This window comes from Schistocerca americana, chromosome 3, assembly GCF_021461395.2.
Source record: "Schistocerca americana isolate TAMUIC-IGC-003095 chromosome 3, iqSchAmer2.1, whole genome shotgun sequence".
In the NCBI taxonomy this organism is placed as follows: Eukaryota; Metazoa; Arthropoda; class Insecta; order Orthoptera; family Acrididae; genus Schistocerca; species Schistocerca americana.
The window spans coordinates 445395583-445421404 of NC_060121.1; the positions used below are offsets into that span (position 1 = coordinate 445395583).

A 25822-nucleotide genomic window follows, 5' to 3' on the forward strand; every position below is an offset into this window, starting at 1 on the left:
TAAAATTCGTGCGAGGATGCTCGACCGATTACGCAACGAAACGGCCGTCATTCCACTACATACTGAGAGAAAGAAGGCAGCGCCGACGTATACACTTGTACGGGATGTCGAAATGGCCGATGGATCGCGGGCCACTTTACAGAAGGTATTGCACGTGCTTTTGCTCACCACTATTGCAGTTTCTACGCGGAGGACCAGCTGGACAGAGCAAGACTGACAGAGGTGCTTCGCGAAATGCCAGCGGACGGGCACTGAAGTGGGCGGCCTTATGGCTGAAATCACAGTAGATGATCTGGACGCTGCCCTAAAGTGTGGTGCGTTAAACAAATCCCCTGGACCGGATGAGTTCCCTCTTGAGATCTACCGCACGTTTGCTCCTCTGATGGGACCGACGTGGGTACAGATGTATAGTGAACTCTTAACACCTACCATACGTGTCCCTACCGAGTTCACAGAGGGTATCATGATACCGGTTCCAAAACCAAGTGGTCGTCATAGACCACAAGACTACCGACCTTTGACATTATTGAATGGAGACTACAAAATCTTCGCACGTATCCTCCGTACTCGCCTTCAAGCGGCAATAAAGGACAAAATACATTTATATCAAACGTGTCTAGGTGAGAAGAGCAATATACACACAGCGCTAGGGGGCATACAGGGATGTCATAGCATTGATGTCGGCATCTCGATTACGAAGAGCCCTCGTGGCAGTGAATTTCGATCATGCTTTCGACGGAGTGGACCATGTGTTCCTCCGAGGAGTCATGGAACGGATGGGAATCCCCCTCCAGTTTGTGGTCACGATCTTGAGGTTGATTAATGGCGTAAACTCGAAAGTCTTGGTGAATGGTGTTAGATCCGAACCTTTCACCATCCAGCACTCAGTGAGGCAAGGTTGCCCCCTTTCGGCCATCTTATTTGCAGTCGCTCTTGAACCTGCACTACACGGCCTCCGACGACGACTTGAAGGTGTCCAACTACGGACCGCATCCTTCCAATGCGGCGCATACGCCAACGACGTCGTTCTATTGGTCAAGCCAGAAGAAGAAATCCAGGCGGTGCTGGAATGGCTCCAGTAGTATGGAGCGGTAGCGGGTAGTGTCATCAACCTACGAAAGACCCGATGTATGGAAGTGGACAGAGGGATGCCACCAGGGACAGCAATGCCCAAGGTCCCCACACTGAAGTCTTTGGAAGTGTTAAAATGGAAATGTCGTGTGGCTAGGGCCTCCCATCGGGTAGACCGTTCGCCTGGTGCAGGTCTTTCGATTTGACGCCACTTCGGCGACCTGCTCGTCGATGGGGATGAAATGATGATGATTAGGACAGCACAACACCCAGTCCCTGAGCGGAGAAAATCTCCGACCCAGCCGGGAATCGAACCCGGGCCCTTAGGATTGACAGTCTGTCACGCTGACCACTCAGCTACCAGGGCGGACTTTTGGAAGTGGTATTCCATGGAAACATACGATGTTGGATAATTTTCGACGGCTACTGCGACAGCACTGCGCGCGATAGATATGGTCCACGCGCACATTATGTCAACGTCTACTTGGCGCCGAAAATAAGTCACTTGGCACAAATACTGTCGTTGCCCACCACGATCGCGTCAAGAATACAGTCGGCCTTCAGACATTTCGTAAGTGCTGACCTCCTCTTCAAAATCCGCTACGATACCTTGACGCTAGCACCGAGAGGAGAAGGCATCGGACTCGTAAACGTGAAGAACGGGGAGCGTGCGCTATTTCTTAGTACGATGCACCTCTATTAAAAAACCGAGCGTCACCTTAAGGGGTACTGTGATCAACGAAGTGGCTCCCCATTCACTCTGTCCGCCAGTCATTGTAGGCCATATCACAGCACCGCTCACACACCTGCGGGACTTCTTCGTCGATTACAGTTACGTTCCGGACAGTTTTCCGGAGACCAGGCTGCCCACAACGAAAGACATATATCGAAGCTTCCTTCAGCAACAATCTCGCAATGTGGCCGAACAGAAGTACCCAGCGATACAGTGGCAGAAAATGCGGAGAGCGGTCCATTTTCCCTCTCTCCCTACAAAGGTACGCGTATTGTGGTATGTAGTGATGAACAGCAAATTCCCGATCCGTCAACGACTGCACTCTATTCATCTGGTCAACACGCCGATATTCCCCCACTGCGCGATCGTCGAGTCCGACAAGCACCGTTTGGTTTGTTGCACGGCAATCGACTGTTGGTTTCTAACTAGGAAAATGCTCTCTCTTTTACTGCGTACGGCGCACAAGGCGATCAAAGCTGACGACCTACTGTTCCCGGACAAAGTATACTTTCCCACCGCCAGGACAAACGCCGTAAACTGGATAAAGTGGATGGTGACGTACACTACTGGCCATTAAAATTGTTACACCACACAGATGATGTGCTACAGACGCGAAAATTAATCGACAGGAAGAGGATGTTGTGATATGCAAATGATTAGCTTTTCAGAGTATTCACACAAGGTTGGCGCCGGTGGCGACACCTACAACGTGCTGACGTGAGGAAAGTTTCCGACCGATTTCTCATAAACAAACAGTAGTTGACCGGTGTTGCATGGTGAAACGTTGTTGTGATGCCTCGTGTAAGGAGGAGAAGTGCATACCATCACGTTTCCGACTTTGATAAAGATCGGATTGTAGCCTATGGCGACTGCGGTTTATCGTATCGCGACATTGCTGCTCGCGTTGGTCGAGATCCAATGACTGTTAGCAGAATATGGAATCGGTGGGTTCAGGAGAGTAATACGGAACGCCGTGATGAATCCCAAGGGCCTCGTATCACTAGCAGTCGAGATGACAGGCATCTTATCCGCATGGCTGTAACGGATCGTGCAGCCACGTCTCGATCCCTGAGTCAACAGATGGGGACGTCTGCAAGACAACAACCATCTGCACGAACAGTTAGGCGACGTTTGCAGCAGCATGGACTATCAGCTCGGAGACAATGGCTGCGGTTACCCTTGACGCTGCATCACAGACAGGAGTGCCTGCGATGGTGTACTCAACCACGAACCTGGGTGCACGAATGGCGAAACGTCATTTTTGCGGATGAATCCAGGTTCTGTTTACAGCACCATGATGGTCGCATCCGAGTTTGGCGACATCGCGGTGAACGCACATTGGAATCGTGTATTCTTCATCGCCATACTGGCGTATCACCCGGAGTGATGGTATGGGGTGCTATTGGTTACACGTCTCGGTCACCTCTTGTTCGTATTGACGGCACTTTGAACAGTGGACGTTACATTTCAGATGTGTTACGACCCGTGGATCTACCCTTCATTCGATCCCTGCGAAAACCTACATTTCAGCAGGATAATGCACGACCGCATGTTGCAGGTCCTGTACGGGCCTTTCTGGATACAGAAAATGTTCGACTTTTGCCCTGGCCAGCACATTCTCCAGATCTCTCACCAATTGAAAACGTCTGATCAATGGTGGCCGAACAACTGGCTCGTCACAATACGCCAGTCACTACTCTTGACGAACTGTGGTATCTTGTTGAAGCTGCATGGGCAGCTGTACCTGTTCACGCCATCCAAGCTCTGTTTGACTCAATGCCCAGTCGTATCAAGGTGGTTGTTCTGGGTACTGATTTCTCAGGATGTATGCACCCAAATTGCGTGAAAATGTAATCACATGTCAGTTCTAGTATAATATATTTGTCCAATGAATGCCCGTTTATCATCTGCATTTCTTCTTCGTGTAGCAATTTTAGTGGCCAGTTGTGTATTATATGTGTCCCACCGATGACAAGAACGTCATAGACTTCTGGTACGTACTGCAAGAGCAACATGATATCTTGTGGCGACACGTTAAATATAGAACATATTTTTCCAGTTACTTGGGTTCGTTATTCAAGGACCCTCCAGCTACTTGGGGTGTTCCGGGTATGAGAAGTGTAGTGAGGAGATAACTCAACGTCCAGGAACTAACGTTTAAGTTTGATGTATTCGGGGTACTATACATAGTTTTTAAGTTAACGAGAAGCCGACCTGGATACACGCCAACAGGGCTGTTGCAGGGTCCTGTTTCCTTTTTCTTTCTTTTTCTAGTGAACTCTATAAATCAAGACGGCGTTAGGAGCCGTATTTTTTTACGTTTGGATGTGTTGAATGACACCTTTAGTTTCTGTATATTGTGTTTAGCACCTAAGAAAGACAATAAAACACCTCAAATGAATCCCCTTCATGCCTTAATCCACATTCCCAGAAAAGGAAGGGTGGAGACATGGTGGCTAGGCCTCAGGTTGCGACCCTTGCCCGCCCGGCCTCCACCAGCCCGTGACCTGATCCCACCAAGGAAAAAAAAAGTGACTAGTGTTGCTGCCTCTGGATAACGGGGTCCCGAGTTCGATTCCCAGCCGGGACGGGGTCTTCATCATTAGGGAAAGTGACGAGACTGGACAGTGAAAAGATTGGGAATTTGTACGGGCGCTGATAACCACGCAGTTGATCGCCCCACAAACCGAATATCGTCACCATCTGTCCGTCAGTTCATGAGGTCTGCCAAGTCATGGTTTAGCCGTGGATGTTCCTTCGCGTTTCCAATTCAGTCACATCACCGACAGTAGGCTTGCGCTACTTTAAAATGGTTGAAATGTCCCGGATCGATTTGTTACTCAGGTCATGTGGCTAGGGCCTCCCGTCGGGTAGACCGTTCGCATGGTGCAAGTCTTTCGATTTGACGCCACTTCGGCGACTTGCGCGTCGATGAGGATTGAATGATGATGATTAGGACAACACGACACCCAGTGCCTGAGCGGAGAAAATCTCCGACCCAACCGGGAATCGAACCCGGGCCCTTAGGATTGACATACTGTCGCGCTGACCACTCAGCTACTCAGGTGACATCCAACAACTAGTCCACTTTCGAAGTCACTGACCTCTGCTGATCACACATTCTGCTATTACTGCTTCTCTACTGACAATACAGTTCTCCCCGCCTCCTATACTGCAGCGCCAAAGAAACTGGTGTAAGCATGCGCATTCAAATACAGTTATATGTAAACAGGCAGAATACGGCGCTGCGGTCGGCAACGCCTATGTAAGACAACAAGTGTCTGGCGCAGTTGTTAGATCGGTTACTGCTGCTCCAATGGCAGGTTATCAAGATTTAAGTGAGCCCGAACGTGGTGTTATAATTGGCGCATGAGCGACGGGACACAGCATCTCCGAGGTAGCGATCAAGTGGAAGTTTTCCCGTACGACCATTTCACGAGTGTACCATGAAAATCAGAAATCCGGTAAAACATAAGATCTCCGACGTAGCTGCGGCCGGAAAAGGATCCTGCAAGAACGAGACCAACGACGACTGAAGAGAATCGTTCAACGTGACAGAAGTGCAATCCTTCCGCAAATTGCTGCAGATTTCAATGCTGGGCCATCAACAAGTGTCAGCGTGCGAACCATTCAACGAAATATCATCTATATAGTCTTTTGCAGCCGAAGAGCCACTCGTGTACGCTTGATGACTGCACGACACAAAGCCATACGCCTCGCCTGGCCGGTCAACACCGACCTTTAGACTGTCGATGAATGGAAACATGTTGCCTCGTCGGACGTGTCTCGTTTCAAATTATATCGAGCGGATGGACGTGTACGAGTATTGAGACAGCCTCATGAATCCATGGACCCTGCATGTCAGCAGTGGACCGTTCAAGCTGGTGGAGGCGCTGTATTGGTGTGCAGCGTGTGTAGTTGGAGTGATATGGGACCCCTGATACGTCTAGATACGACTCTGACAGGTGACAAGTACGTAAGCATCCTGTCTGATCACCTGCATCCGTTCATGTCCATTGTACATTCCGACGGACTTGGGCAATTCCAGCAGGACAATGCGACACTCAACACGTCAAAATTGCTACAGAGTGGCTCCAGGGACACTCTTCTGAGTTTAAGCACTACGCTGTCACCAAACTTTCGAGACTGTACATTATTGAGCATATCTGGGATGCCTTGCAACGTACTGTTCAGAAGGGATCTCTACCCCCTCGTATTCTTACCGATTTATGGACAGCCCTGCAGGTTTCATGGTGTGAGTTCCCTCCAGCACTAGTTCAGACATTAGTCGAGTCCATGCCAAGTCGTGGTGCAGCACTTCTGCGTGCTCGCGGGTGCCCTACAAGATATTAGGCACGTGTACCAGATTTTTTGGCTCTTCAGTGTATTATACTGGAGGAGTGGTGGGGGTGGGGGGATGGGGAGGCCTCTCGTGTCATCTAGTGGTCAGTTGCGCATTATATAAAGGTGTCCGAATATTTTTGATCAGATAATGTATTAGAAAGACCACAGCATATAAGGTCTTCTTGTTTATGTATTAAATTTTAAAAAATCCCTGCAAGCCTTCACTATGACAGCGAGGAAATCTGTTGAGGCGTTTTCATATCGATGGAAAACCCCTCGATTTGTAGGCTTCTATATGAAATACGTAACTTAGAAATCTTTTTACTCCACTGAAATAGCAGGTAAAATTTTTCTTAATTCTGTCGAGTTTTCAGCTAACTTAGGAACACAGTAGATGAAATTATTATGGTATGCAGTCCTGTACATCGGACTATTTCTTTGAAGATTCAGGGGTGCCCTGGGGGGAGGAAATGAGAACGTGTATCTCCGTTGACATTTGACCAACTTGCCTAGAGACCAGTGAAAGTGCCTTTCCGGCACATTGTCTTGTCGTGGACAAGTGCCGTAACAACATCCATATTCATGTTACTTAGCTTTACAGACCCTTTCAACATTTGCCACTGGGACTTAACGCCTAGAGTAGAGTTGCATTTTTAATTGATTTATGATTCCAACTTAATATCTGCGGACTACCTACTTCCTATCCGCCGAATGAATTCGGTATGGTCCAGATTATGAAATAGACGAGATTACAAGTGAGCTCTGACGATTCCTTTTTTATTCGCGTAGGTTTTATCTTCCGAGTCCTAAGCACTGCACCCGACGACGGCTGCGTCCCCACTGTCTGTTGTACCGGAGAATACCGTACATAGCCGTCACTCTCTGAGATCTGTGTTATCAGTCTTTCCCCTGGCAGAAGCACCAGACGGACGCTCCTACACCTCTTTTCTGTCTTAGGTGAGTACCACTGCCTTCGCTATTTGTGTCAATATGTGTGTCTGCGTATCCCTTTTTATGTGCTTCCATGTCAATCACACACAAATGCAAAAGTTCGGCGCAAAAGTATGATGGCGATGATTACTTCTCGTTGTTGTGTGTTGGCAATTACTTAGGGCCTGTAGCATAATATTTTTAGTTGTAGAAATGTATCCTGTTGTTGTTATAAACAGTTTTTGTCTGGTGTTAAACACTTAGTAATTCTATGTTATTTTAAAGAGACCTTGACCTGTGTACAGTACCTGGGGCGGGGCAAAGACTTGCACGTAAACTTTTATTTCAAACTTAATAGTGTTAGCGTCTGTTCACTTTAGATTTTAAGCATACTAATGCCGTGCACACGGCCTGTTGTTCTTAACGGTCACATGTGCTGCTCAAAAACTATCCGGTCGCATGTGCTGCTCAAAAACTATCCTTCTGTTGCCCGTTAGACATACCGTTGTTTTTTTCCGAGACAGTAAGATTTCTGTGTTGAACAGCATTTCGCCAGTCATTCATACAAACGAGTCGTACATTAGTTTCCTCACAGATACGGAACTGAAATTCAGCGATAACGAGACTAATTAACCGTTTTCTGGGCCGTGATTCATAATGACGATGATTATCATCTGTTGGTTTGGTCGCACGATAGCATTGCGGTTCAGTTGCAAATAGGATCTCACAGTATGGGTGATTCATTTTAAATGAAAAGAAAGTTGCGTAAGTTTAACTGATACGGAATGTAATCGAGGCCATTGACTGACTATAAGCTAGGACTGGACAATAATGAAAGGAATCGGTCATGGGCTTGTCTGAGGGACCATCGCTGAATTCGCTTTGCGTTGTGGACAAAGGAGAACCCAATGCATTCATCACTGTTCCACCTCGACCTAGGACCTAGGACCTAGGACAGTTTTGGGAATGACTCGATGTAGTTTTTGCTCGAGTTCTCAGCAGCCGTAAGCCTTTCAAATGTTTATGACACTTGCGTTCACGCAGTTTGTCTCGCGCTGGTCTTTTTATTTCTTCGGACACACCTTAGAGGAGAGGCGCACACAGACAGTTTACTAACACTGGAAGATTCAGTGCCTTGTATCACGCATCAAATGCCAATCATATCTTCATAACTGGCATAAAACAAAAATGTTTCCCAACTCATTCACCATTAGTACTACAAGCCTCTGGAACTACCTTCCCGATAGTGAACCTGTGTTCTAGCACGACTCTGCAAATTAGTAAACGTATAACTTCACGACAATGTTTCGGAAAGAGGAATTTCTCGCAATCCCTCAACGAAAGAAACCATAGCTTCTCCATTCATTAATTTTCTTATTTCATATCCCACCTCTTCTTTACATTTTTGTCTTTCTCTTCCAAACTTTTTCTTCGCATTTTCCAGTTTGACGTTTTGTCCCTTTTATTTTTATATCTTCGTATTTCACCTGTTCCTTCTACTCCATTTATGTCCACTAATAGACCAGTACACAGTTCAAATCAATGTTTATGTTATTATTATATACTTACTCGATTTTGACCACTCAAGTGTGTGTTTAAGCTTATTAGTTGTTTTTGCCTTGCTTCCTTTCCATAACACTCTACTGACTGAACTGTACTGGTTCTTGCGTTCTTCTGACCGTTATTATAACTATACTTGTTATTCTTTAATTGCGTGAGTTACAGCATAGAGTTTACTGTACGCTAGAATATAGAGTCAAATTATGTTTTGGAAAAGACATGCAAAATTACTCTGACAGTTAAAGAGTAATATTTTCGTTTGAAACGAGATAGAGGCTTTGTTAATGACAATTACAGAGGCAGTACTGAAGTCCATTGGAAGCAGTGCTATTACCGTATTGTACAGCTGCTTTGCAAGCAAACGTTTGCGGGCGATCGAACAGATATTCAGCTTTACACTCTACGAGATGAACACTGTCAGACTCTCCTTGAGTCCAGTTGCAGAGAGATTTTTCTGGAAGTCCTCTGTGAACGACTCTTACGCCAAATATAATGACAGAGAAGATTCCAAAATTGACAAGCTTTCACAGTTTCTTTGTTTGTAATATCACCTTTCTCTAAGTCCTATTTCTTTTCACTGTATGTATCTTGCCTGTTTCTGGAAAGCAGGACAGCTACGCCAGTGAAGAGAGTAACTTTCTATATCGTTTTCGTTCGCAAAAATGCTATTTGACTGATATATTCGACTGATAAGTAGGTTGAAACTGTGTGGTCAGCATATATCTGAAAAACTTGTATTATTATTACTATTATTATTATTATTATTACTGGTCCTGTTGTTTCCTCAAGTCTCCTGTACACTGCTATTACTATGTTTTTTTATTATAGCTATTAACAGTCCTATGATTACATTTAGTTTCATTCTCACTTTTATTGTTTGTGTTAGCTAATACCCAGCATTATATTTCGTTTTAGAAATACTGTATTTTTTAAGGATAGCTGGTTATGTCTAAGACGCAGCCTATAGCAGTAATCTTGCCAGACAAAGTAAATACGATGAATATGACGACTCATAGCTTAACACTTTCAGACCCTCTGGCTACAATTGTGTACACTATGTCTTAGCTGCAACGGAAGCATTTTTTTCCCATTCGAAATCTGAGGTACACATTTGTGAATTTTCAACATTTTTATCACGCGCAAATGCTGCCTTCTGTTGGGCATTACTATGAAAGTATCAGCAACTCATTGCAGCAGTGCGCAGCAGTTCGTGACCACCAGAATACACGGATGTGTCTCATTGAATACTGCTGATGCTATATTGCATGGTAATTACTGAATGACCGTTTTATTTAATTTATTACAATGGAGAATATTTTGTAATTAGTTACTTTTGTCCATAAAATGAAGCCAAGTGTACAAAGTATGTTTCGAAAACGGGAAATATTTTTTGAGTAAATCTTGCATCTAAAATCATTAGAAATTACCTAAGAGCAGTACCACATAAAGAAAAATTTTCGTTCCTCCAGAAAAAATTCAGGTCTGAAAGGGTTAAGTGCATAGGTTTTCCTCAAACTGACCTCACATACTGAAGAGAACAATGATTTTCCTAAAACTAAGTTGGTGAAGAAACAAATCCTCGAAGACTTCTAGACACTGTCTTTCTCTCTACATATATGTTGCATGATTTTCAAAACGCATGCATTTGCAGTGTTATTATTAGGAAACCTCTTACACGTTTGTGTCATAATGCTTGATTGTGGCCGCTAACAGTTACTTGAATGCTAAATGTAATGATGTGATAATGGTAATAAGTATGTTTGTGTTTGTATGCATATGGTACATTTAAAAATTCAGTAAATGGGCTAGTTTCTAAATGACACACATTGCCTCGAGTGAAACGTCGAACACCCTAATATGAAACGGATTCTTCAGTTGTGGCGAATAAAGCATAGTCAGTGCGACGCCTCTTGTCCTACAACCGTCTAAGCAACGCATAAACACCAACTTCCATTATAGATTTCGGAAAACGGAGACGGGGACGCAAGGGACGATAATGCTAATTTACGAAACGTGGCCAGTTAGACGAAAACTATTTTGGGATCGGTTTAAATGCTTTGTCAATGGAAAGAAAACTCTTTTTGACTCTCAACTTTTGAGTCAGTAGTTATAAGTTCAATGACAAACAACATCTGCAGAGTGCAACATACGCTGGCTCTAAAACGCTAACTGTCACCGAGAAATATAATGGAGGACAAAGAGACTCGCATAGACTGTGATAATGCATTTACAAATTTTTTGGTAAGCGTAAACTACAGTGTTTATCGACTTGTGTTGCCTAAATTGACTGCAGAGCACAAGACAACACAGAGGGAAACTGTGGAATGTTTCTTTCATCCGTATAACTTCGTCTACCTCTATCCACAGCACCCCCGATTATGATGTAAGACGGAAGGATACTGTTGAATGTCCCGCCACCCAAAAGTTTACTGCACTCTTTACAGCCTCTGGTATAAGATATAATGTCATCGTTGTGTGTCAGAATTCATAAAAATTTAAACATGTTTTGCACCAAAGAAAAAATTATATCGCTGGAAAGTCATTCAGCTGGCATTTAGACGAGACAATTAACATGCTCGCAAAGCAATATTTATTAGTGATAGTATTATTAGTCCGCAGCTCGTGGTCGTGCGGTAGCGTTCTTGCTTCCCACGCCCGGGTTCCCGGGTTCGATTCCCGGCGAGGTCAGGGATTTTCTCTGCCTCGTGATGATTGGGTGTTGTGTGATGTCCTTAGGTTAGTTAGGTTTAAGTAGTTCTAAGTTCTAGGGGACTGATGACCATAGATGTTAAGTCCCATAGTGCTCAAAGCCATTTGAACCATAGTATTATTAGAATTTGCAGGATACAATTTCTGTCTTGAATGAAAATCACATTATTACTTCCGTCTGTTTTACGTATGCTGTTTCATTTGCACACCCATAAAAATAGAGTGGAATAAATGGACCCAAAGATTGTAGACAAAAAATCATTATGTCACATATCCGTTGGTGAATTTTTTGAAGGATTTGTTCAAACTTTGCGCTGCATCACCAATGAACTGACTGCTGTCAATATGTCTGGAGTAATCACTTCACGCCCAGTTATAATTCACTCTCTCCTGTTCTCCACAGTCTTTGAAACCTTCTTGTAGACCACTTGCTTTACACGACCCTAGAGGAGGAAATCTAAAGATGACAAACCGGTCGATCTTGCTGGATACTCCTGAATAGAACAGCGTCTTCCTTCCCAATGGTTCGGAAATAGGTGGGTCAATTGACCTCTTGTTACTGAAGAATAGTAGCTGGGACATCCATCACGCTGGAACTACATCATTTGACAAGTAAACAAGGGCATATTTTCTAATGAGAAAGGTAAAGTATTTATCAAAAGGTCTGTGTATTTTACCTCGTTCAGCATCATATGCTGTCCGGTTAAGCCACACTACACGTTCAGAACCCGATGTCGGTTGAAAGCCTAACGAAGCCATTGTAGTTTCTCCATTGACCAGTAGTGCATGTTTTTCAAATTTACATTCCCCTGACTTGTGATTGTGGCCTTATTTTTCCCTTTTTTGTTAGAGAACCCATTTACAGTATTGCAAATAATGTTCGAAGTCATTGCCATGCTCAGAGGTGGCGCAGAGAACGAAAATATGGAAACACCAAAATCGTAACCATTGTAATTCAGAACCGCTTCCAGTCGTCTCGGAACTGATAAATAACTGATCCTGAATGTATACTTGGAAGGAGAGACAGCATTGGTCGTATATTTTTGTTTATTATCGCAAAAGCGATTTTCGGTCACTTAGTGACCATCTTCAGTGCTGTAATATATAACTTAAATTAGTAAGCACTGGTGTCAATAAGCTTACGGCTTGGATTGTCCGGAGGTGGGTGGTCCAGGAGAGGCGACAGTCAAGGGTGACGCCAAGGTACTTAAGGGTGGGGGTGAGGGTGATAGGACGGCCATAGACGGTGTCTATGTGATCGCCGTAAGCTTATTGACACCAGTGCTTACTAATTTAAGTTATATATTACAGCACTGAAGATGGTCACTAAGTGACCGAAAATCGATTTTGCGATAATAAACAAAAATATACGACCAATGCTGTCTCTCCTTCCAAGTATACCCATTTTCTGGTCGTAGTGCACAGGACATTATGGAGTCGCCAATTAATATGATCCTGAATGGCTATCAAAGGCATCTTACTCCACTCTTCCAGCAAAATAGTAGCAAGTTGAGGTAAAGACGCATAGTAAAAGAAGTAAAGGTGGATAGTGATCAGGTGCCGTTCTCGCCAAAGTGAACACAAAGGATCAACCATTTTGGGCTCTGGTGGCTTTGGAAGTCAAGGGAGATTCGACAATTCATTCGTGTTCTCACAAAACCAGTCCAGGACAATGCGAGGTGGATGAAGAGGGCCCTGTCATCTCGGAACTTAGCATCACCGTTGCGGAACAAATATTGTACCGTAAGATGGAAGTGATCAGCCAAGACGATCACATAATCCTTGGCAGTAATGCGAGTTCGCAGAATAAACATGGGATTTACGGAATACTACGATATGGCTGCGCAATTCATCACTGGCCCCCGACATGTTCCACTCTTGGCAGCAAGCAGTCTGCATCATAGGCTTGGAACGGTGTGTATAAAACGTAAACTGGGCCAGAAGCTGGAAACACTGTGAAACAAGTTTAATTCGACCAAATGATTTTCTCCCTTTGATGCACAGTCCAAGTTTCATGGCTTCAGCACCACATTTTCCTATTACGGGCATTTCCAGCAGTGATGAGTGTTTTTGGACCTGCAGCTCACTGTGCTTATAGAGCTTCCCACTGTTGTTTTGGTCTTTCAGAGGTCGCGAGTACGACATGTAGTTCTTCAATATCTTTTGCAGATGTCGTCGTCTTATTTTTTGTCGCAGTCCTCTTCAAAAACCGTCCGACATTCTCAACCGACACACATTTTCGCCCACGTCTTGCCTTGGCAGATGTTTTTCAGCTTTCTTTTTCTTTCATTTAATGTTATTTTTCACCTCATACAAAGGTGGGCTGGCAGCGGATATATCTACTCCGCTCTTCAGCCACAAGCATTACAATAAGAGAGACAATGAAGACATAAAGGGTAACAGATTGGTGGGTAAAAAACAGTAGATAAAAAAATTTAAAACACGAAGCCGTTCACACTCAACGAAAAAACACGAATAAACTGTCGGCACTGCGCACAAACACCGATGACTTAGACGGTACAAGTGAACGAAGGGGCGTGGCGGCGAAAAACACTAAATCACAAACACGATGGCACACACACGAGAAACTGATGGCGAAGATCTCCGGCGCGCGAATGTCCACGTAACATGTGCGAGTCCGGGGACCTGCCAAGAGGGGAAGAAGGTGGGGGGGGGGGGGGGGGGGAGGGAGAGGGGAGAGCAAAGATGCCAATGGCAGAGGAGATGGTGGGAGGAATGAAGGTATGGGGGTAGGGGAAGCCCAGGGGAGGAGGGACGGAAAAAGGGAGGAGGGAGGGAAGGGGGAGAGAAGGGAGAGAGGGTGCCCATAGGAACAAACACAGGAAGTGGGAGGGGAGTATCAAAGTTTGTAGGAGGGGTAGATGGAGGGGAGGAGGGCATCATCAGGGAGGGGGAGCTGGCGGAAGCCACCTTGGGAGAGGGTAAGGAGAGTGGAGAGATGGAGATCAGGTCAGACGTGGAAATACAGGTGCGGCAGCAGGTGGGGGTGGGAGAGGATGGGAGAAACAAGCGGGTGAGGAGGATCGAGTTTACAGGAAGTGCAGAGGATCCATATCCGTTTGAGGAAAAGGAGGAGGTAGGGGAACGGAATAAAGTCGTATAGGATCCACATGGGGGAGGGGAGACGGATGCGATAAGCGAGGCGAAGAGCATGGCGTTCAAGGATCTGAAGGGATTTGTAAAAGGTAGGAGGAGTGGAGATCCAGGCAAGGTGGGTGTAGCAGAAGATAGGGCGGATGAGGGATTTATAGGTATGGAAGATGGTAGAGAGGTCCAGATCCCATGTACGGCCAGAAAGGAGCTTGAGGAGCATGCCTTGGCTTGGATTGTCCGGAGGTGGGTGGTCCAGGAGAGGCGACGGTCAAGTGTGATGCCAAGGTACTTAAGGGTGGGGGTGAGGGTGATAGGACAGCCATAGACGGTGACATAGAAGTCGAGGAGGCGGAAGGAAGGGGTGGTTTTGCCTACAATGATCGCCTGGGTTTTGGAAGGATTGACCTTAAGCAACCACTGGTTGCACCAAGTGGTGAATCGGTCAAGATGGGACTGGAGAAGGTGTTGGGAGCGCTGCAGGGTGGGGGCGAGAGCAAGGAAGGCGGTGTCATCAGCGAACTGGAGAAGGTGGATGGGGGGTGAAGGTGGCGGCATGTCCGCTGTATACAAAAGGTACAGAAGAGGGGAGAGGACGGAACCTTGGGGCACACCGGCGGAGGGGAGGAAGGTGTAGGAATCTGTGTTATGGATGGTGACGTAGGAAGGGCGTTGGGAAAGAAAAGACCCGATCAGACGGACGTAGTTAATAGGAAGGACGAAGGTTTGGAGCTTGAAGAGGAGACCGGAATGCCACACACGGTCATAGGCACGTTCGAGGTCAAGGGAGAGGAAGATAGCGGAGCGACGGGAATTAAGCTGTGCGCAGGAGAGATGAGTGAGGTGAAGGGGAAGGTCATCGGTAGAGAAGGATGGCCGAAAGCCATACTGGGTAACGGGAAGTTGGCGGTGCTGGCGGAGATGCTGGTGGATGCGGCGGGTAAGGATGGATTCCAGTTTCAGCTTTCCCTTTATGCGGTATAAATCTTCGATGCCTGCGTCTTGTAGCACCAAACACATCAGCTACTTGGGTTACAGAAGCATCCGCCACATGAGTACCAGCAATTTGCCCGCGTTAGAATTCACTCAGCTCCGACATAAAGCACCCAAAAATACGCAGAACACTGTTGTGACCACAACTGACCCTTGCAACGTACTGAGGACATCGCACAAGCACCGTTCGTGGTCAAACAGCGCCACCTGCAGGCTTGGCTGCCATCTGCATTTATGTTCAAGAATGTATTTCTCGTGGTGATTCCATATTTTTATCGAACACCTGTAGCTCTTCATGTAGAGAAATGTGGTACCTAATGTCTACGATGAATACATATAACGGTTTTCTGTCTGGTACCAACCTCACTCATTGTACTTAACGAGAACTGGCATGCGAACTTATTGCATCAGCTACAAGAGCGTCTGCTTTTGGAGCATCGCTAGTAAGTCTTCCCTCGTATACATTTTCTTGGGGCAAAACTTACAGTTTCGCGGAGCTTTTAATAGTATTAACGTAGATGGGACGTGTTGGACAGCGTCTACCTGGTGCGGGCTTTGAAAAAAAATTAATGGTGGCCCTCAACTACGTACCCTCAGAGTTGAAATATTAAAAGTTTTGGCAGGGATACGTAGTTGCCGCATTACAGGCCAAATACTTCTGAGTCTACAGTATACAATATGAATATACACATGAATCGAATGGTCGAAGGTTCCTGTCATTCGGCAATTGCGAATTTTGAATGTAACATAGAAATTTATAAATGAAAGATTGCAATTATTGGTGTCGATGGTCCAGCAATTAAATGAAATATAAGTTGAATAACATGGAAACAATAGATTCCTATTTCAAGTAATTACTTATGAACAACAACATAGCTTGCAAGATATTCACTTCTAAATGCATACTACGTCTTCACTGCAGAAGCCACGGAAATCTCACAAGTGCACAAGCGGGCACTACGAAATATTTCTATCTCCCGCGACCACGCGCAAACTGCTCAACACTCTCCAAGTATTTCATGCGACCGTCCATCGCGCCTTCCCGTCCAGCACTCCCCCATGACCCGTGCGACCCGATGCTGCTCTCCCACTTCCATACAGCCTCTCCATTGACTTCGGTAGTCGCCTAACGTAGTAACGAGCGCCGTGATTGGCTAGATCGCTCCCGTCATGTCTCCAAGCCAACGCACACTCACAAACATATTGAAACACATACAAAATACTGGATTTACATTTAAATAACTTGAAATTCAATCAATATTCCTACGTCTGGACCATAAACACGGTATAACACACATTATTAAATACATAAACAGATTAAATAAACATATATCAAAGGAATAGAACAAAAGTAGTCCAGTACCTAATGCCTCTGTGCTTCTAAAACACAGTAAATATTTGACCAATTTCTTCATGAATAGTATATATCGGATATAAACAAAGACATAGACGAATAAATATATTTATAAGCATGCTGTTATCGTTTTCTCGTGTAACTGTGGAGTACCTATGGCCTGACGCAATCAATAGTAATCGGCCACTTTGACCTCCAATAACTCATGTACTACTCAAGTGACATGCCTATAATTCATACCAATTTAGGTTTACACTAATAGCTTTCTAAAGACACGTCGATCGACAAAATCGGATTAACCATTTAGATTTTGGAAAGCCGTTGTTGGGTGTTACTTGTATAACTTAGTCAGATACTAAACTTTAATTCCGGCTATTATTAATTTCTACATGAACTGTAAAATGTCAGCCTTTATGGTTTCACACAGTCCGCCATCTTTGGCACTCCCGGCATACAAATCTCCTTCATCTACACAAAGCACTGTTCTCGACACAGCGTCAACATGGAATTCCCAGCCACGCGGTTGGCCCGGACCATTCGCTGGGGCTGCCCTTCTTGCTCCAGCTAACGTTCGGCACCACGCAGTTGCTGAGGAGCCCCGGCTTGCCGAGCGGCCCGTGCGGCCACGCCAACTCCGAACTTGGAATATTTTCAGGGCGCCACAACTCACCCATTACTTCATATGGGAACCGCTCTGCATGCAGTTCTGCTGCTGGTGGTGCACTTTCGTGACATTTCCCATATATTAACAGTGTGTCGATTAATTGTTCATTAATAAATGGCACTGTACTTATGAAATGGCTTATGCAGTTACTAACGATTCGGCTATGTGACTTTTTTAGCCCGAACAACACACTGTTAATGAACTGCTGTATTCCTCACAATAAACCTGATCTAGCCCTACGTAGACTGTACTTCAATTAACTTCTCCGAAGAGCAGCACACGAATGACGAAATCTCTTGTCTCCACGAAACAGGTGTCTGCCGAGAGTTACGGAAACATCACATATCTGTTGCCTCGGCGGTGCAAGTTCCCTTGGAGTGTGGCGTATACTTTGGGGGTGGCTGGTCGTTCAACGACAGCAGCAACGGTACCAAAATCCTTATACTCATTGTATTTTTTATACGTAATTCCTTTCAAATCTTCAAAAGAGTTATATCTTTAAACTGATCGATATCTGCTGTTCTATCAGCAAAAAGGCACAATTCAATTTAAAAAATTTTGTTGCTCAAGTTTCAAGAAGACATGACTAAGTACCTTATGGTTTTTAGAAGACGACTGCACGATGACTACAAAAAGAATGACACACATCAGCGTGTAGAGAATCTCTCTCTAAGTTTCGATTCGTAATACGCGCCGTGGCACAGTTGCCTCAAGGCCTGTCTGAATACGTAGACAAATCGTCTTTTCCGTATTGTCGCATCGAATTAATTCGCGCACGCAGATAGGCCACGCAGCGACCAGATTTCCAAAGCAGGCTGGTACTATGCCTTCACGAACTATTTGTGTTAACTACCTCAATGAACTGCATACACTTATTGACGTTTCCCGTGTTACAAGCTGCGACCACATTAAGCACTTGTAACGTGAGTTAAGTACTTCGAGAGATGCCTGTTCAAATGGTTCAAATGAGTCTGAGCACTATGGGACTTAACTTATGAGGTCATTAGTCCCCTAGAACTTAGAACTACTTAAACCCAACCAACCCAAGGACATCACACACATCCATGCCCGAGGCCGGATTCGAACCGGCGACCGGAGCGGTCGCGCGGTTCCAGACTGTAGCGCCTAGAACCGCTCGGCCACCCTGGCCGGCAGAGATGCCTGTATCTTATCTGTATGCCTTGGACGTAACATCCATTTTATTTCGTGAACCGTTCAAAATATGGAAACGAGAACTTCAGCAAATATTAGTATGCTGAAAGGCATGTAATTTTTTGTATGTGTAATCAAAAAAAAAATGGTTCAAATGGCTCTGAGCACTATGGGACTCAACTGCTGAGGTCATTAGTCCCCTAGAACTTAGAACTAGTTAAACCTAACTAACCTAAGGACATCACACACATCCATGCCCGAGGCAGGATTCGAACCTGCGACCGTAGCGGTCTCGCGGTTCCAGACTGCAGCGCCAGAACCGCGCGGCCACTTCGGCCGGCGTATGTGTAATGCTCTTGACTCTTGTAATAATCTAAATATAACTGCAACTGTGTTTGTTTTATATGGTTGATATACTTTTTAACGACGTCCTATAGCAGTTAAAAATAAAAATACAGTGATGTAACTCTTATTAATGTTGGCATCAATAATTTATCCGAGAAATGAACCAAAACTGAAAAAGGCGATCGGAATCGGATACCGCTGTGTAAATACCGCCAAGCGAGACTCTCATTTCAGTCTCCGTTGTTGTATCAAGCCTTTCGATAACAGCTGTTCTCTTGAACATGGGGTCCGCCCCGATAGCTGAGTGGTCACCGTGACGGACTGCCGTCCTACGGGCCCGGGTTAGATTCCCGGCTGGGTCGGTGATTTGTGTTGTCTTCAGCATCGTTTCATCCCCATCCGGCGCGCAGGTGGCCCAATGTGGCGTCGAACGTAATAAGACCTGCACCAAGGCGGCCGGAACTGCCCCGTAAGGGGCCTCCCGGCCAATGACGCCAAACGCTCATTTCCAATTTTCTTGAACATGAGTATGTAAACGCATTTGAAATGGTTTCCCTAAGCGCTAGTAGGTAGCGTATACAGCCGTTGCACAAAAATATGGAAACACCGCTCCAAATGTATGAATGCAGAGTCTCGCGGCGATAACATTGAATAAAATGTTCTCGGGTTTCCAACCGCGTCAATTGGTTAAAACTACACGAGCTTTCGGCCAAGCACTCCTGAGCCACCTACGCAAGGTTTTCAGGAATAACGGCTACAGCACCCATCAAGTGAAAGAAGTGATTTCTGGGAAATATCAGAATAAGACCACCGACAAAGAGCAGGAAAAGAAACTTGCTCTGCTGCCATTCTGTGGCTCTGTATCGGGCAAGATAAGCCGCCTGTTGAAAAGACACAAGATCAAATCAATCTTCAGGCCTCCAACGAAAATCCGTCAATTACTGAGACCGGTTTAAGACGCTGTAGGTCTCAGAACACCTTGTGGGTGTGGCCAGAAGTACATCGGACAAGCAGTGCGCACTGTGGAACAACGCAGGAAAGAACACGAGAGGTATTATAGCCTACGCTATCCACAGAAATCTGCGTTAGCTGAGCATGCGTTAGAAAACGGTCACCACATAAAATCTGGCGATACCTCTGTCGTGGCTCGCACTAACGGCTTCTGGGACAGTTTAATAAAGGAAGCTATTGAAATAAAAATTACCACAAACACCCTGAATAGAGACGGTGGCTTACAGCTCAGCGCTGCGTGGGATCCAGCGATTGCGCGGTTGAAGAGGGCACATCGAACGCCGACCCAAAACATGCCTATATATGGCAATGTCACGGCACCAGTGACGTCACAGCCGGCAGCTAGCGTATATAAGGGCGCACCAACAGCCCACTGGCAGTCATAACACTTGACAATGGCCAAGGAGTGCTTGGCCGAAAGCTTAGTCATAACACTTGACAATGGCCAAGGAGTGCTTGGCCGAAAGCTCGTGTAATTTTAACCAATTGACGCGGTTGGAAACCCGAGAACATTTTATTTACCGCTACAAATGCTTGCTTGAACATAAATACAGGTTGCGCTGATTTATTTGATCACGTACTGCTCCTGTGCAATGTCCACAATACGTTGCAACTATCAGTCGCGGTCAGAACAGTGTTCTGTGTAGTTGTGTGTGCATTACGTCGTAACTAAGTGAATTCGAACGAGGGCGAATTGTTGGTGTTGGTACGGTGTGTGCTTCCGTAACCAATGTAGCGGAAGTGTTTGGTGTTTCGAGAGACAACTAACTCACATTATTAACGCACACAGGGAAAGCGGGGATACGTCATCCAAGTCACAACGCGGAAGAAATTTTGTGTTAAGAGTGATTGTGACAGACGGTCACTGAAGAGGATTTTGACGAAAAACGAGGGGACTACAGCTGCGAAAGGCGTTGCAGAACTGAATGTCGCACACGTGTCAGCACCAAAAAGACCCGAAGGGAACTCCATAAGCAGAGAACTGCAGGGCGTGCTGGAACTCCAAAACCTCTCATCAGTGACGCAATTGCCTGTAACAGGAAAGCGTGGTCCCGAAGCCATGAAACCTGGACTGGGGAACAATGCCAGCAAGCCATTTGGTCGGAGGAGTCTTCTTTCACGATGTTTCCAGCTTCTGGCCGAGTATAAGTCCCAAGAGTGAAACACGGTGATTCAGTGATGAATTGGGCACCCACATCGTGGTATTCTGTTGGCCTCATGGCTACTCTGCAAGGTCTCTTTTGGCTGATGAGGTTCATTCCATCATACAACGTTTATTGCCCAATGAAATGATAGAGCCGCTATTCACACAGCTCGCATCGTCCAGGACTGGTTTTTCGAGCACGAGAGCTAACTGTCGCATCTGCCCTGGCCACCACAGTCTCCAGATCTCATGTTATGTATGAGCCTTTGTGGTCTTCTTTGGAGAGAAGAGTGCTTTATCGCTATCAACCTCCATCATCATTACCTGAAGTTCACAGTATTTTGCAGTAAGAATGGTATAAGAATCCCTTGAAGACCATACAGGAACGACTGGAAGCTGTTCTATCTCAATTGCGTAAGCCTGTCTTCTTGCTACATATAAGGAAGGAGCCTGCCACGAGAGCAGTAGCCAGACTGACTAGTGTCGAAACAGCGAGCAACAAAATCTGCGCTCGACATCTGGCAAAGACATCTAGAAGAGTCGTCAATAAATCGTGGAAGAAAACTGGTAAATGCAAACCCAGACATCAAAAAATCAGTTACGGTGATTTGTTTTCATCTTCTGTTTTCTCTGTTTTGTGATACCATTTATAGAACTTAATTACTGAATTTCAGGTCCACCTGTTTGTTACACAAAAATTGTTTTTTGTAGAAACCCAAACATGTTCCAGCACGTTTGTGACATTGTCAGTGGGTACTCTTTATTCATAAACATAGTTAAGTAATAATTATTTTGGCGGAACTGGGCCTAAAATATTTTTGTCTGTTGTTGTCATTACTTTAATTTTTTCTACGTTGTTGAGTTATGTTCGGCCGTCTGTACATTATTGTATATTGCTAACTTCTCGTATGGTATTAAATGATGTTACTGAAAGTTTGGTTGACAAGTTAACAAGTAACTTTGTCTACAAATGTAATTCTGTTTTGCGAAAATATTTTGAGGCTATATATCTCGATTATTTACATTTAGTTTCTCATCTGCATTTTCAGCTGTTGTTGAAATGCACACACTAGCACAGCACTTTTTTCAGTCGCAAGTAGCACTGTTTCACTCTGCAAGAAAACGGTGTTTATTTTTGTGCGTCGCGTCCAATCCGTGTTCATGTTTGCTCGTTCTCATATCACACAGAAACATCAGTTAATTTCAGATAACAAGCTACCAGTATACAGGGTGTATTTGATAACTGAAGACATTGTCCTAAACAACATTACATCAGTATTTACTTCATTTGCAGAATAATAATTACAGATTTTACGAGTAGTACGTTGTTTAGTACCTCCAATTATGCATGGCACGAGTAAGCGATTAATATTTATTTTCCCCTGGGTGGCATATCAGATATAGAAGTGTGGACGTGTGGACGCTAAACGGATAGTCTATACTGAAAGGCTTAGTCCAATTCACGGCGCAGCTACACTCATGGAGAAAGCATCCGGTAGTAAATTAACGGGTGATCAAAAAGTCAATATAAATTTGAAATAAACCACGGAATAATGTAGATAGAGAGGTAATAAATTGACACACATGCTTGGAATGACATGGGGTTTTATTAGAACCAAAAGAAAAGTTCACAGAATGTCCGACAGATGGCGCTGGACAGCAAAACGTCAGTGACTGCGCATGACGGTCATGTATAAAAGGAGCTGCAATGAGAGAGAGAATGCTCCCCCTCCCTGATGATGTCCTCTTCCCCTCCATCTAACCCTCCTATCAACTTTGATCCTTCCCCCCCCCCCCCCCACTTCCTGTGTCCTTTCCTTTAGGCACCCTCCCTCCCTAATCTTTCCTTTTCCCCCATCCCCCTTCCTCCGCCCCTCTTCCCCCGTGCTTCCCCTCCCCCTTCCTCCCTCCCCTTCTCTCCCCTGCCCATGGCATCTCTGCTCTTCCCTCTCCCTCTCCCCTTCCTCCTCCTCCTCCTCCTCCTCTCTTGGCAGGTCCCGGGACTCGCACACGCTCAGTGAACATTCGCACGCCGGAGATCATCGCCATCAGTGTCTCGTGTGTGTGCCTTCGTCTGTGTTTAGTGTTCTTTCGCCGTCACGCCACCACTGTTCACGTGTGCCGTCGCCGTCATCCGTGTTATGTGCGACGTGTCAACTAGTGTTAGTGATATTTCTCGTCCAGCGTGAACGGCTCCAGGTTTTTTGTTTTTTAGTGTCTACATTTTTTGCCCGCCGTTTTGATTGTATTTTCTGTGCCAACTATATGTATTACTAATTGTAAAACTCAAGGCTGAAGAGCGGCGTACTATGCTGCTGACAGCCCGCCTTTGTGTAAGGTGATCAAAATCACAATAAAAAGAAAGAAAAAAAAGAGAGAGAGAGAATCAGATGCGCCAGCAGTCGCAGCATGTTGACGTTACCTGAAAAGGCGCTTTTAGTGAAGTTGTATTATCAGAATGGGGAATGTGCCAGTTCAGCGTTACGATCCTATCGCCATAGGAAGGGGTTTCGAACGGGTAAAGATCCGTTGACAAATGCAGCTGTGGCGAGAATGATTTCGAAGTTTGAAGCCACGGGTTGTTTAGACGATAGACCCCGTAGTGGCCGACCGAGCATAAGGCGTAATACTGCTGAGACAGTTCAGGAAGAAATGGAGACTGTAGCGGGTTCGTCCTGTGTACGGGGAAGTCAGCGCTCGTGCAGTCGCACGTCGCACCGGCATTCCATACACTCCTGTTTGGTTGGCACTTAGGCGTACTCTCTGATGCTATCCGTAAAAAATCCATCGGCATCATGAACTGTTACCTGGCGATTTAGTGAAGCGGAGGGTATTTGCGGTGTGGGCGTTTCAAAAGATAGCGTAAGATGACGATTGGTTGAGTAACGTGTTGTGGACCGACGAAGCTCATTTCACGCTCCGAGGGTCTATCAACGCCCTCAGCTGCACAATTTGGGCTACCGAAAATCCTAGAACTGTCGTGGAAACTCCATTGCACGACGAGAAAGTCACAGTATGGGTTGGATTTACCACATCTACCGTTATCGGGCTTTTTTTCTTCGAGGAAATGCGTGATTCTGGTTTTGTAACGGGTGATAGGAACGCCGATATGTTACAGAATCGCATCATCCCCAGCCTGGCTGATAAACACCTGCCGGAACGTACGATGTTTATGCAGTATGACGCTCCACCCCATATTGCTAGATGCGTGAAAGATCTCTTGCGCACGTCGTTTAGTGATGATCGTGTGCTAAGCCGCCACTTTCGTCATGCTTGGCCTCCCAGGTCCCTCCAGATCTCAGTCCGTGCGATTATTGGCTTTGGGGTTACCTGAAGTCGCAAGTGTATCGTGATCGACCGACATCTCTAGGGATGCTGAAAGACAACATCCGACGCCAATGCCTCACCATAACTCCGGATATGCATTACAGTGCTGTTCACAACATTATTCCTCGACTACAGCTATTGTTGAGGAATGATGGTGGACATATTGAGCATTTCCTGTAAAGAACATCATCTTTGCTTTGTCTTGTTTTGTTATGCTGATTATTGCTATTCTGATCAGATGAAGCGCCATCTGTCAGATATTTTTTGAACTTTTGTATTTTTTTGGTTCTAATAAAACCCCATGTCATTCCAAGCATTTGTACGTCTCTATCTACATTATTCCGTGAGTTATTCATTTTTCAAATGTATACTGACTTTTTGATCATCCGGTATGTGATGTGTTTGCAGGAAGACTGTTAGACACGCAGAAAAAATGGGAACAGAAGAAATGGGTACATATTAATGTACCAACGATCACAATATCCGTACCTATATCCCTAACAACCTGTATAGTAAGCCGGCCGCTGTGGCCGAGCGGTTATAGGCGCTTCAGTCCGGAACCGCGCTGCTGCTATGGTCGCAGGTTCGAATCCTGCCTCGGGCATGGATTTGTGTAATGTCCTTAGATTAGTTAGGTTCAAGTAGTTCTAAGTCTAGGGGACTGGTGACCTCAGATGCTAAGTCCCACAGAGCTTAGAGGCATTTTTGAACCTATATAGTAATGTGAATATAGTAATGTAAATGCTTCAAATGGCTCTGAGCACTATGGGACTTAACTTCTAAGGTCATCCCCCCCCGTTCAGCCTGCTACCGTCCCATATTACCTGGAACGCATTTCGGTACTACCTACACAATATGCTGGTCCTACAGAGCAGCTAAGATGTCAGGCGTTACGAGCGTTCTTCACCCAATCACACAGAGCGACAAGAAAGCGAGTCAATATTGCGGTTTCATCCAGTTCTGAACTGTATTTAAAATTTCAAGTGTCTAGCTCATCGGCAAGATAGTTTAAAATCAGCTGTAAAAAAATGGTTCCAATGGCTCTGAGCACTATGGGACTTAACATCTGAGGTCATCAGTCCCCTAGAACTTAGAACTACTTAAACCTAACGAACCTAAGAACATCACAAACATCCATGCCCGAGGCAGGATTCGAACCTGCGACCGTACCGGTCACGCGGTTCCAGACTGTAGCGCCTAGAACCGCTCGGCCACTCCGGCCGGCATAATAATGTATAAAGGGTACTACGTTACCCACCAAAGCAGAAAAAACTGAGGCAATAACAACAGACAAAAATTGTTTTTAGGCCTAATTTCGGTATAATAATTTTTACTTACATGTTTACATTTTGCAAAACTAAAAAAGGATTAGTC

The 25822-nt window shown here is 45.3% G+C and overlaps 1 protein-coding gene across 1 annotated transcript in view; it reads left to right on the forward strand.

Moving 5' to 3' along the window:
• LOC124607147 overlaps positions 1–25822 on the forward strand; it is a 581505-nt gene that overhangs the window by 507523 nt on the left and 48160 nt on the right. The gene's annotated exons all lie outside the window — the stretch shown is intronic.